The 13,839-nt window shown below is 39.3% G+C and overlaps 1 pseudogene; it reads left to right on the plus strand.

Annotated features, from left to right (window-relative positions):
• Positions 1 to 10,576, plus strand: part of LOC114021508 — a 72,412-nt pseudogene extending 61,836 nt beyond the window's left edge.
• The last annotated feature ends 3,263 nt before the right edge of the window (positions 10,577 to 13,839 follow it).

Consider the following 13,839-nt stretch of genomic DNA (forward strand, 5'->3'; position numbering starts at 1 on the left):
AGGGTGATTGAAGTCTCCCATGAGAACCAGGGCCTGCGATCTAGTAACTTCTGCGAGTTGCCGGAAGAAAGCCTCGTCCACCTCATCCCCCTGGTCTGGTGGTCTATAGTAGACTCCCACCACGACATCACCCTTGTTGCTCACACTTCTAAACTTAATCCAGAGACTCTCAGGTTTTTCTGCAGTTTCATACTTGAACTCTGAGCAGTTATACTGCTCCCTTACATACAGTGCAACTCCCTCACCTTTTCTGCCCTTCCTGTCCTTCCTGAACAGCTTATATCCATCCATGACAGTACTCCAGTCATGTGAGTTATCCCACCAAATCTCTGTTATTCCAATCACATCATAATTCCTTGACTGTGCCAGGACTTCCAGTTCTCCCTGCTTGTTTCCCAGGCTTCGTGCATTTGTATATAGGCACTTGAGGTAACCTGCTGATTGCCCCTCTTTCTCAGTATGAGGCAGGAGCCCTCCCCTCTCACACGCTCCTGCTCGTGCCTCCTCCCGGTATCCCACTTCCCCACTTACCTCAGGGCTTCGGTCTCCTTCCCTCGGTGAACCTAGTTTAAAGCCCTCCTCACTAGGTTAGCCAGCCTGCTTGCGAAGATGCTCTTCCCTCTCTTCGTTAGGTGGAGCCCGTCTCTGCCTAGCACTCCTTCTTGGAACACCATCCCATGGTCAAAGAATCCAAAGCCTTCTCTCCGACACCACCTGCATAGCCATTCGTTGACTTCCACGATTCGACCGTCTCCACCCAGGCCTCTCTATGCCGTCTGTTTCTTTCATGTGCCAAAACCATTTTATTTAAAAGTCTAAAAAGATAGCATGAAACTGTTTCCTAGGAACAGGAATATAATTGAAGCAGAAAATACAAATTTTTCTCCTTAAATATTGTGATTCTTGCATGATATTGTTCAATAACTAAATGGAATTTTTATTTAAATGTAATAGCTATTTTTTATAAACTTCCTTTGTAGCAGTATTTGCTTAATAATCCTTAATTCTTAAAACACATTGTGGTTTTATTCACTTAATGGGTTTTAACCTAAGAGTTTTTCTGTTTATTAAATTCACTGCACTATCTCATAATTACTATGAATAATGAAAATTATAAATGATCAAAGAGAGTAATACCAAATAAACTAGCCTATATCTAAAATATAAATGTACAGAACAATGTTAATTAGCCACTTATATGTTCATAATCTCAATATACTTTTAAAACAAAGTCATAAAGGTCCAATCACACTGTTTTGTAATAATAAATTTAAACTCTCTCCTCGGTCTTATCTGTATATTGGTAGTTTGTTCTATACACCAATCACATTCCCTATGTGCTGTTTCTCATCAAGACATTAGAGGAGGTTTAGAGATCACAGGGAGATGTTAGTTAGAGCAGCATATAATGATTCTCAATTAGTTCAGGTAATGGTAAGTATCAGCATTTTGCAGGAAATGGAGCTTGAAATGTTTTTGGAATGAAACGTGAATAGGATTTCTCCAGATCCCAGACACTTGCACTGAAGTTCAAGGGACAGATGAAATATATGTTGTGTTTATCTATTCAGTCAGACACAGTAAAGGATATTTTTTGGGGAAAATTGACAGATGGTTATTGTGCATCTTTAAAAAATCAAAACATTAGAGTCCTTAATACTTTACTTTGGTTATACAGCATATGCATCTCTTAATATAGTGCATAACATTTGTCTAAATCATTTTGCCTTCTTATTGTAACTTTATGTTTTCTCAGGAATGAATAATTTCTGTGCTATTTATGGTTCTGCTAGTCCTAGGATTATCATAACTATTCCATTTTCTAATCAAATAACAGTTTATGAAAAGTATTTATTAGAGAAGAACTATCTTCTGGAAGTTGACTTTCCCATATCATAGAGTATTTTTGTGATACACATTTCAAAAGTACATAGGTTTAGAAGTTCTCCCATGGCAGGCAATTATCATAATTTGTTTCACTGATATTGGACCTTTATCCAAAAAAACCTCAAAGTGCTTTACAAACATAATTATTATTCCTTATCTGTATTGCAGTGGCATCTAGAGCATCCAAATGAGATCAGTGTCCAGCTGTACTAAGCACTATGCAAATACATAGTAAGAATGAGTTCCTATCCCAAAGATTTTACTATTTAAAATGCAAACCCTTATACATGTACTTAACTGCACGCATGAGTAGTCTCATTGACTTAAAGGCAAATCAATGCATAAGTATTGGCTGGATTGGTGACTAAACAGACAAGACAGGGAAAAATAAGTACTATTATCCTTTTTTAAAGATGGGGGACTAAAGCACAGATTGATTAAGTGGTTTGCCTAAGGTCACCCAGAAAGTCAGTGGCTGAGCTCTGAAATGAAAATGTGTCTTTTGAGTCTGTCTAATATTTTAACCACAGCACCACGGTGCCTCTCAATGACCTTGTGATATGTTTTTATGTGTAAGCAGAATTCTATCTATCTATTAGATGAGTACACTGAGGGACAAAAGACGGAGTGATATGTCCAAAGCTGCACAGTGAATTCTGACTGTCAGTCCCTTGTTCTAACTATGGGGTGATATAGAATGCAGTAGGTTGTATCAGATACACACTCATCATAAAAGGACAAAAAAAAATTAGGAAATAAAATAACACACCCCATGATGGGCTTACCTTCAAATAAGTGAAAGGTGCCATGCCAGTATTATGTTTTCTTCTGCTGTGGTTGTCAAATGAGAGTAGATAAATAAAGTTGTTCATGTTAATAGTAGAGCTGCGTGACATTTGAACAATTTCTTTTCATCCTGAAATAGGATGAATAGTTGAAATTTTGAAACCTTTTACAGAATGTAAATTCCCAAAAATTTTGATTAGGAAATGTCAAAACATTTTGTCTTGATACTGTCAATTGAAATGAAAAAAATTGACAATCAGAATGCTACTCATCTTTCCACAGGATTTTAGTGAGAGTTGGTTGAACGATGCCACTGAATACAAAATTTGGTTTACTTTTCCTGGATGTTTGAATCAATCTCATAGTTTGCAAACCTATTTGATATTCTGGAATATTTGAAGAAAATCATGAGTGGAAAGGTACCAGTCCATGATACATTCACAAAGTGTTTATCAGTCACCCAAATATCTTAGTGGGAATATGACATTAAAAAAAATGCATTTACAACATACTGGTTTTCTGCTGTACATCGACCAAATCATACAGACCAGTTTGGGAATTCATGAGCGTTAAAAGCTGATGTGTCTGTACTGAGACAAAGCTCCCTTGGATATTTTTCTCCCCACCAGCTGTGGTGTCAATCTTTACAAGATGCACTATGCCGCCATTCAACAGTTAGAATAGTTAAATGTCCTACACTCAGAAACAAAAGACAATTGCAAAGAGGTGGAGGCATACCAGTGTTTCAGCCGTTAGGCCTTCTTTGTCAGTTGTTATCTCCGTAACAGACAGAGTAGGCCTAAGTGTTGAAATATTGGTGTTTCTGTCCCCTTCTTTAAGCTTCTTTTGTTTCGGTGAGAAATATTTTAATGTGCTAACATCAAAGGTTTTGATATCCAGTACTTATTCTATATGCTGAGAGGGACAATAAAAAGAGGAAAGTAGGAAATGCTACAATATTGTTTTAAAAAAAGCTTTCACTGCTGCTCCAACTCACTGGCACAATTCATGCTGGGAACTCAGTGAACATGCGAACAAGTAACTTCATGGATATCTATAAAGAAAGAGAACTGAAGGATAGAATGTTTGTTCATTTGCTCGCCGATGTTTGTTTGGACATCGAGCACATTTTTAGTAAGACTCGCACATTGTTGTTTAAAACTTGGCAGTTCAGCCATAACCATCTGTCTTTCTATTTGGTTTGTTAAACACTTAGGGAAGGGGTGTGACCAGCCATACATAGATGCACAATTTGAGAAGGGAGGATACAAGGAAACTCCCCTCTGCACTTCGTGCTTCTGCACTGGGACCTAATTCTGTCTATGGGTAAAGGTGGTGGAGTAGCATTATATATTAATAATGAGGTAGACTGTAAAGAAATTAGAAGGATGGGATTGATAAAACAGTCTGTTTGGGCCAAAATCACTTTGGGGAAGAAAGCTACCAGGGTTCCCATGGGATAGTGTTTGCAGTATGCTACAGACCCCCAGGATCTGATCTGGATCTGGAAAGAGACCTTTTTAATGTTTTAAATTAAATAAATGCTACTGGAAATTGTGTGATTATGGGAGACTTTAACTTCTCAGATATAGATTGGAGGACAAGTGCTACTAATAATTGTAGAGCCAAGATTTTCCTGGATATAATAGCTGACAGATTTCTTTACCAAATAGTCTCCAGGCCAACAAGAGGCGATGCCATTTTACATTTGGTATTCATGAGTAGTGAGGACCTCATAGAAGAACTGGTTGTAGGAGATAACCTTTTTCCAAGTGGGATAAAAAGTTTTGCTGACCCTGGAAGAGACCTGGGGAGAGCTAATTCAGTTTAAACTAAATGGAAAGATAAACAAAAATAGATCAGCAAGTAGGGTCTTGATTTCAAAAGGGTTAACTTTAAATAATTAAGAGAATTTATTAGGGAACTGGACTAGACTGAAGAATTCAAGATCTGAATGTGTAGGAGGCTTGGAATTACGTTAAGTCAAAGTTGCAGAAACTATCCTAAGTCTGCATCCCAAGCAGGGGGGAAAAAAGTGTAGGGAAGGGTTGCAGACCAACCTGGATGAGCAGGCATCTCAAACAGGTGATTAAGAGAAAGCAGAAAGCCTACAAGGAATGGAAGATGGGATGAATCAGTAAGGAACGCTACTGCTTGGAGGTCAGAAAGTGTAGGGACAAAGTGAGAACTGCCAAAAGCCATGCAGAATTGGACTTTGCAAAGGAGATGAAAACCAGTAGTAAAAGGTTCTATAGCCATATAAATAAAAAGAAAACAAACAAAAAAGAAGTGGAACCACTTATCACTGAGGATGGGGTGTAGATTAAAGATAGTCTAGACATGGCCCAACACCTAAAGAAATACTTTGCCTAAATTTTTAATAAGGGTAATGAGGCGCCTAGAGGTAGTGGCAGGATGGCTAATGGGAATGAGGATATGGAGGTAGAAATGACCACGTCCGAGATGGAAGTCAAATTCAAACAACTCAGTGGGACTAATGGGGGGCCTGGATAATCTCCATCCAAGCATAGTAAAGGAATTGGCACATAAAACTGCAAGCCCAATAGCAAGGATATTTAATGAATCTGTAAACTCAGAGGTCATACCCTATGACTCAAGAATTTTTAATATAGTACCTATTTTTAAGAAGGAGGTGGGGGAGTGATCCAGGAAACTACAGGCCTGTTAGTCTGACCTCAATTGTATGCAAGGTCTTGGAAGAAAATTTGAAGAGAAAGTCGTTAAGGACATAGAGGTAAATGGTAATTGGGATAAAATACAACATAGTTTTACAAAAGGTCGATAGTGCTAGACCAACCTGATCTCCTTCTTTGAGAAGAGAACTGATTTTTTAGACAAAGGAAATGCAGTAGAACTAATCTACTTGAGATTTCAGTAAGGCATTTGATACAGTTCCACATGGGAAATTATTAGTCAAGTTGGAGAAGATGGGGATTAATACAAGAATTGAAAGATGGATAAGAAACTGGCTAAAGGGGAGACTACAGCGGGTCATACTGAAAGGTGAACAGTCAGGCTCGAGGGAGGTTACTAGTGGAACTCCTCAGGGATCAGTCTTGGGACCAACCTTACTTAACATTTTTGTTAATGGTCTTGGCACAAAAAGCGGGAGTTAATAAAATTTGCAGATGACACAAAGTTGGGAGATATTGCCAATACGGAGTAGGACCAGAATATCATACAAGAAAATCAAGATACAAGGATGATCTTGAAAACTGTAGTAATAGAAATGGGATGAAATTTAACAGTGCAAGGTCATGCATTTAGGGACTAACAAGAATTTTTGCTATAAACTGGGGGCACATCAGTTGGAAGAGACAGTGAACAAGGAAGACCTGGTGTACTGGTTGATCACAGTATGACTATAAGCTGCCAATGTGGTGCAGCCATGAAAAAGGCTAATGCAGTCCTAGGCTGCATCAGGTGAGGTATTTCCAGCAGAGGTAGGGTAGTACCATTATTCAAGGCACTGGTGAGCCCCATGTTTAAAGAAAGATGAATTCAAACAGGAACAGGTACAGAGAAGGGCTCCTAGGATGATCAAAGGAATGTAAAGCCTACCTTATGAGAGGAGACTCAAAGCTTAGCTTGTTTGGCCTAACCAAAAGAAGTCTGAGGGGAGATATGATTGCTCTCTACAGATACATCAAAGGGATAAATACCAGGGTTGGGAAGGAGTTATTTAAGCTAAGCGGCAATGTTGACACAGCCATCAATAAGTTTAGGCTTGAAATTAGATGAAGGTTTCTAACCATCAGAGGAGTGAAGTTCTGGAACAGCCTTCCAAGGGAAGCAGTGGGTGCAAAAAACCTAACTGGCTTCAAGACTGAGCTTGATAAGTTAACGGAGGGGATAATATGATGAGACTGCCCACAACGGCACGTAACCAATCTGCGACTGCTAGCAGCAAATATCTTCAATGGCTGGTGATGGGACACTAGATGGGGAGGGCTCTGAGTTACTACAGAGAATTCTTTCCCAGCTGTCTCACTGCTTGGTCTTGCCCACATGTTCAGGGTCTAATTGATCACCATATTTGGGGTGAGGAAGGAAGATTGGCAGAGACCCTAGGGTTTTATCACCATCCTCTGCAACATGGCGGACATGCAGAGTTAAACTAGTGCAAATGATGGATTCTCTGTAACTTGAAGTCTTTAACTCAACCAGAGGTTATGGGTTTATTGCAGGAGTGGGTGGGGAGGTTCTGTGGCCTGCAATGTGCAGAAGGTCAGACTAGATGATCATGATGGTCCCTTCTGGCCTTAAAGTCTGTATTTTTATCATCTGACCTCCCCCCTGCATAGTATCAGAGTATTTCCCAGATATTTCAAAATAAAAACAACAGAACCACATTCTGTTTCTTCATTTCCAGCCTGTAGGAATGAAGCTTGATCAGTTTTACCGAGTGTTTTTCTTGGGTGGGGTGGGGTGTGTGTGTGTGTGTGTGTGTGCGCGCGCGCGCGTGTGTGTGTGTGTGGGAATTATTGAGAAAAGCTAAAATGAAAAATCCCAGACCTCGTGGTCAGAGTGTAGGAACTGCTAGCACCCACTGATGTTTTCTAAGAATGACAACAATCCTTCTGTCTTCACTTCTGCTGTGATTACTAATAAGGGAGTCAGCTGTGGTGGTGGCTTTGTAATGTAGATATCTGAACAGCAAGGAAGAGAAACAACTATTGGATGGTAACAGTTATTGGCATCAGTGTCTGGGGTGGAATTGAAACAGAAATCGATGTGAAAGCTCCATATCTCATTAGTTGTCTCCTGAGCTATTCAGCTCCTTACACTCTTAGGTGTGTTGATGATAGCAGTGGTATAAAAATGCAGAGGCTAAAATTTTCCAACCTAGGTGCCTATAGTTAGACTCCTAAAATCATATTTAGGCACCCAAATAAGTGACTTTTCAAAAAGCTGAAAGAATGAACTATTTGTAGGGTTTAATACTAATAGACCATGAGGGGCCTGGCCCACATTTTCATAAATCTATAATGGTCTAGTGCATAAGACATTCAGAAGATGGGGGTTCCAATGCCTGGTTCTGCCACACACTTCCTGTGTGATCTTGGGCAAGTCGCTCAGACAGTGTGGGGCAGGATCTGTCTCAATGCCCCATCTATAAAAAGGGGGAATATAACACTTGTTTTTGCTGACCCTTTGTCAGCAATTTAGACTCTGAACTCTTTGGACTTGGGATTGTCTCATCTCTTGCTATTGCTATATAGAACACCCAGCACAATGGGATCACATCTGAGTTGAAAGCTCTGGACAGTACAGTAATACAAATAATAATAAAATGTAACGGTGTCCTGAAATTCAGCTACTGTATATGCCTGCTGAGGAAAATCAGTCATCTAGAAAAATGAGAGTAACTATTCACAACAAACTAATCACAACAAAACAATCAGAGTCCCAATGTTGCTTTCATTGTCCTAAAGTCAGAGATACACTATTCTCATTGTTCTTTAGTATAATGGAATTTAGTGAAGCTATTCATCCTTTGCACACAGTGAAAGGGGATGGTGTAAAACTGAGATAGCTGTAGTTTAATAGCTTAATAATTCACCAAGAAAAATGGATGTGCAAGTGACCCATGTATCAGGCTTTCAGTGGTGCTTATGGTAGTTCATCAATTCTTGACAAAGACAGGCATGGGCTTTTGGGACCACCTCTTTTAAAAATAAAATGGCATAGTAGCCAGTGGTCATGAGGGATTCGTGAAGAATGTTGTTCTCAAATGTAATTGTATGCCAGTAAAGAAAAAGGACCTCCCAAAAGGACCCCCCCAAAACAGCAAGTAATGATCAAAAGCTAATATGTAAAAACTACATCCTTAAGGACCCAAACCAACCATTTCTGTAGCAGCCTGACTCTAGTTTATATTAGAGACATTTCAACACCTGCCGGCTCTATTAGGATCGAGAGCAACAAGGAGCCAGGTGCCTAAGGCATTTGGAATCATAATTCTTAAAGTTGGCGTCTAGGCATGTACATGCCAATTGGATCCCATAGCTTTTGTGTCTATCTGCTCTTTGAGAACTGTGTTCAGTCAGTGGCACTCCACAATGAACATTTATTGTTTGACTGTTGCACTCCAACATAATAATAATTTTTAGCCGTGCAACAAATAATTTTTAGCCGTGCAACACAACTGATCTGAAAATGCTTATTCTGTAGCCATCTGGGCACCTATTCTACTAATAGGCCATGCTCCAATAACCTTCATTAATGAGAAATAAACTTACATAGATAGGACTGGATTGTAAGTTGCTAATGCAGAGGTAGGGGAAGACACAAATGAAGGGCTAGTAACAAATGCAGTCTTGGACTTTCACTTGAACATGACAACTCCTGTCTGTTAATGCCAGCTCCACAAAAGGACCACACACTGGCCAATGCAGCTGTCTCTCTACAGAAGGGGGTGCAGGGTACACCTTCCCAAGGGATATCACAGAAAATGGGTTTCCCCCAGGTGCTGGGGGGTTATGGTGCTTCCCTGAAAGGCATGGCTCTGCAGTGCCCTCACCCTGGGACAATAACAGACTGCCAGTCTGTCTCATTTATTATAAGTAAGTCAGTCATGCCAAAATGTAGATTAATAGTTATTTCAGTGATAAAAACATTTCACAACTGTATATATTTTCAACCTAAAGCTTCATACATAAAAAGCATATTCAAATGTTTAGGGACCAGTTGAGAAAAAATACATTTGCAACAGATTATCTCGCTCCTGTTTGTGTAATGAAAGTCACTGATGAATAACTACTAAAGCCATAGATCACTGTAATAGCCAATTAATCTATGATGGCCCATCAAGTCACAGTGCACTTGCAAAGCAAACTAAAAAATATAGTATTGTATGGTTTATCTTTTAATTGCACAGAAATGGGATGTACAAACTGCAACTTAATTTTATTTTGTCAATTTAAAAGGAGGCTTCGTATAATGAAAATATAAAACAGATTTATGCATTCAGCAGGTCAACATAGATTGTCCAATTTTTTCTGTTTTATAAACAGAATAATTACACATGTATCTCATGGGTCACACATCAGTCTAAAAATGTAACTGATTTACTTTAAAGCACTGTTGTAAAAAGCTATCCATTTGGTTTAATTACAAATTATTTGTTTGATTTTGTTTAAAAGCAATCAAACTAGAAGGCTAAAGGGGTATCTTTTGCCATCTATTTTAAGCAGAACTCCCCACTGAAAGCAGTGGGGAGGTCAGAATAAAAATGTATGGGACAACCAACTCCAAATCTTGGAATCAAGTACCAACCGCCAAAATTCTCTAGAAGGTTATTTCCTTTTTCCTGAAAATATAAACGCCTATAAGGCTTCGGGCACCCTGAGGGAATACAAAGTTGTTGGGTGATGCCTTCCTACTCCTAAATATCCAACGACATCCCTCTACCAGATGCATATTTTTGCTCCTAATCATGTTGTTGCCAAGTCCCATTTCTGGTACTTTGTGTCTCAGCTGAAGAAGATGAAGAAATCTTCTGGATAAATTGTGTACTGTGGACAGGTATTTGAAAAGTCCCCTTTGCAGGTGAAAAACTTTGGTATCTGCCTACGCTATGATTCTTGTAGTGGAACCCACAACATGTACAGGGAATACAGGAACTTGACAAGTGCTGGTGCCCGCCATGATGCCCATGCTCACTCTATTCAGGTCATGAAGGTTGAGGAGATTGCTGTTAGCAAGTGCCGTAGACCGACAGTCAAGCAATTCCATGATTGAAAAATCAAGTTCCCTCTGCCACACAGAGTTCTGCGTCGTCAGCACAAACCACATTTCACCACCAAGAGACCAAATACATTCTTCTAAATGCAAGAACATTCTGTTTGCTCTGTGTTACAATAAAATTCTTATTGGAAAACAAACAAACAAGACTATATATTCATTAGAATACCTTTGTCCAATATAAAATGACATAATAGCGTTATAAAAAACATTCAGCTAATATATGCTACTGGTTTTAAGAAGCAATCTCTGTATTCTGATTGATTAATTTCTTAATCAGTAGAAAAAAGTTAATAGAATCAATGAATATTAAAGATTTATTTGTATTAATACAATGACGAATATAGAGGTCATTACTTAGGCAAATTTCCATTAAAGTCAGGAGTATTTTTTTCCCAAGTAAGGGACTGAATAAAAATTGAATGTGCACAGAGAAAAATGTCACTATCAAAGCTAATAGGTAAAAGGGTATGGGTAAGTTCTTTTGAGAGAGAACTTTGAGTGAATCTTTTCAACTAGGTATATTTTAGACATGCTGAGATGTTTTCACAAAGATCTTTTTGCATGCTGGTAAATTTAAGCAGGGAAATTTTATAGGTGAATTGACGTGCTTTTTTTTTTTTTTTTTTTTTTTTTGGTATGGATGTGCTGAAGGTCCCCATTCTCCCTTTGTACTACACTCCCTCTCCTCTTCCAAAACCAAATCAAGCCTAACCTATGGTTTCTGGTTCACATTCCTCTTGCACTCTAGGCGTGCTACTCAGCTGCTCAAAGACAGTTATGGAACTTAGATGCTTGGTGCAATCAGGCTATATAATCCTTATAAGATTAGAATCAGTCTGTGCTGAGCTTTCAAGCACTACATTGACTACAGCAAATGAAAGAAAATGTGGTCTGGGACTTTATGAATACTTTTTGGACTGAGAGTTTTGGGTCAACTGATGGAAAAGATACAGTTCAGCTCATGAAGTTTTGGTACATAAGTACTTATGTCCTGAAGTGTTTGCATCCAGTATTAGACATAAGTCTTTATGCAATGAAAATAATTCAACATTATTGTTTTGTACAATAGCACCTTATATAATAAAAAGACTTCAGAACATAAAAATGTATACATAGACTAGCTAAGAAGTCTGAAGATTTATGAACAGCGTGGTGTCCAGTTCTCCTTTCTTCTCTGTTGCCCTTGCTTTTTCCTGCTGAAATCAGGTCTGGGTGCTGATTTCATAACTTACAGGACGTAGTATAGTTGATGAGCTTCCAAATTCCAGTAAAGCATAGTTTAGAAGCAGAATCTGAGACTGGGATTGCTGAAAGAGAATGCCAACAAGCAATTGCAGGTTCATTTTTGATCTGGAGAGAGATGCAGGAGCTTTGAGTGAGAGACCTGATCAAATTTCAAAATGTAACTTTCTCTGGAGAGCAATTTCAGGTTTTCAGGAGTCTTGTAGCGAGGAGGCGCGGCCTCCCACCCCGTCAGAAGAGGAGAGACGCGCACATCCCTACAAGTCTGTATAGACTTGAAGTCTTAAAGCAGCCAACATATATGTTTTAAGTACATCTTACATTTCTTTAAAAAAGCAACAATCAAACAAACGAAAAAGAAATATTTTAGATGAAGAAATTTGTTAAAGGTAAGATTGTATTTATTTATATTTCTTAGCGTCAAACAGTGTTAGTTAAAACACCCCAAAAAATCTAGCAACTAAATTTTATGATAAATTAAGGTAATCTACACAAAGAACTGAATAGTGTTATAAGGCTGTAATGATAACTGAAAGGTGCTAACTCCTCTTCATTTCAATGGGTTGTTAACTCCAAGACACAGTGCTCTGGGCAGAGCAGAGGACTGTGGGTGTGGCAAGAGGACAATGGCCAGCAAGCCTGGCTCACCCACCCAAGCAGATCTATCTTCTGGAGGGGGGGAGATGCTTCTCCTGTTATCCTGTTCCTGGGGGAAAAAATGGGCTTGTCACCACTCTAACAAAGAGGGATATGTCTATACTGAATTGTGAGTGCAATCTTGAATGCCATTTTGTTTCAGGGGCTCCATGCTGTATTGTAGCCTGTCACAGCCCGAGTCAATCTCTTCCGTTCTGACTGTAGTTAAGAAGTTCCTTTTCTAAGCATGTGTTCCTTCCACCCACGGAGAGGTGGTACTCTGAGGGAGAAAGTATAAGCAAATGGGGCCTCAGGGGCACTGAGGCACAGGTTTCAGAGTTCAAGGCAGCTGAGCTATAGAACCTCATGTTCCAAGGGAAAGGCAGTAGATGTGGGAGTTTGCCTTAAAGATCCAGAGCTAGGAACATTGATCCAGTTCCATCCTGACTTACAAATCTTAGAACCACATGGGATCTCCAGTGGTTGGGTCCACTCAAAACAGACCAGTATCCTTGTAGAAGGGGACTGGGACAAGCTGTGACAACCAATACTCCAAGTGGAGTGTGTGGCCACAGTATAGCGGTGGAGCTATGGAAGTGAAACTACAGGAGCCTTGAATCATGCCTAAGACCTGGATTGCCTTAACTCTAGGGTGACTCTAGGCCCACAGTCTCTGTTCCACCAGTGGGCCTAGAGTCACCCGAGGCAGTTCCAAAAGTGGCGTTGGGCAAGATGAGATGTGGACATTAATCTCTCTGAGGTAGTTTTCACTTGTCAATGGCTCCTTGTGAACACCTAAATAAATGTAAAGCAGCTTTGTTCTAGTAGACCTCCAGAAGAGGACCAGTACCCTGAGATTGAGCTGGAGCTGATGAAACAGGTGGTTCAGAGTATTTTACAATTTTCTGGTAATAGCTGCCCCCCTAGTTGCCATGGAGTATGACTTAGAACAGCTGTACCCATAATTATGAATCTAGTACAGATTGTGTAATATTTTGTTAATCCATCAGCCTCTGAAGATATCGGAAGAAAAGCTTCCACATGTGAATGTGAGTAACTATTAAAAGAAATAGAAAAGAAATATTTCAAGTTCAAATACTATGAGCAGCTGCAGCCCTAAGTAGAGTAAAACAACAATACAATAAATCCCTTATCAAAGATGTGCAGATCCCAAAAGGCTGCTCTTCTAGAACAGGCCATTCCAACCAACATGTTACTCAAATGGGAACACTGATCTCGAAAACCTCAGATGGTTCTATGTGAAAGGAGAAAATAAAATTTCTGTAATCATGTGGTATAAATAGGGTCAAAATTCAAGTTAGAGTATATTCTGCCCCATTGGAAATGTGTATGATATGGAATGGTGCTGTTGTAATATTGTAAATACAGAGAAATGTAAGGCATGGTCACCTAAATACAATAGTAAAATAAAAATAGCTGCAAATCAATAACACAGAAGATGGCAAATGAGGCAAGTACAGAACACCCAGTTACAGTGGGAGCTTAGTCCAGAGTCCT

The sequence above is a fragment of the Chelonia mydas genome, chromosome 7 (genome assembly GCF_015237465.2).
Source record: "Chelonia mydas isolate rCheMyd1 chromosome 7, rCheMyd1.pri.v2, whole genome shotgun sequence".
Classification (NCBI taxonomy): Eukaryota; Metazoa; Chordata; order Testudines; family Cheloniidae; genus Chelonia; species Chelonia mydas.